Raw genomic sequence first — 233 nt, 5'->3', positions numbered from 1 at the left:
GGAGTTAGTTTTGTCCAAGACAACCTTCAAGTAATTGTCCAGGAGAAAAGTGTTCGTCTTAGAAAGTGTAGTCCTCGTGGACAAGGTAAAGATAGTATAGAAGACACAAGAAGGCAAGTGGGAAGTTATTGTTTGTAAAAGTGATTGTCTTAGATGGGCCGTTGTCAGGACAGATTTTACTTTATATTCCATTAGACGAAATGATAGGATCGGTTTGACTGTCAGTGTGCAAC

The sequence above is a fragment of the Aplysia californica genome, unplaced genomic scaffold, assembly GCF_000002075.1.
Source record: "Aplysia californica isolate F4 #8 unplaced genomic scaffold, AplCal3.0 scaffold01399, whole genome shotgun sequence".
Taxonomy (NCBI): domain Eukaryota; kingdom Metazoa; phylum Mollusca; class Gastropoda; order Aplysiida; family Aplysiidae; genus Aplysia; species Aplysia californica.
The sequence above is the reverse complement of the archived record's forward strand: the minus strand, read 5'-3'. Positions refer to the sequence as shown.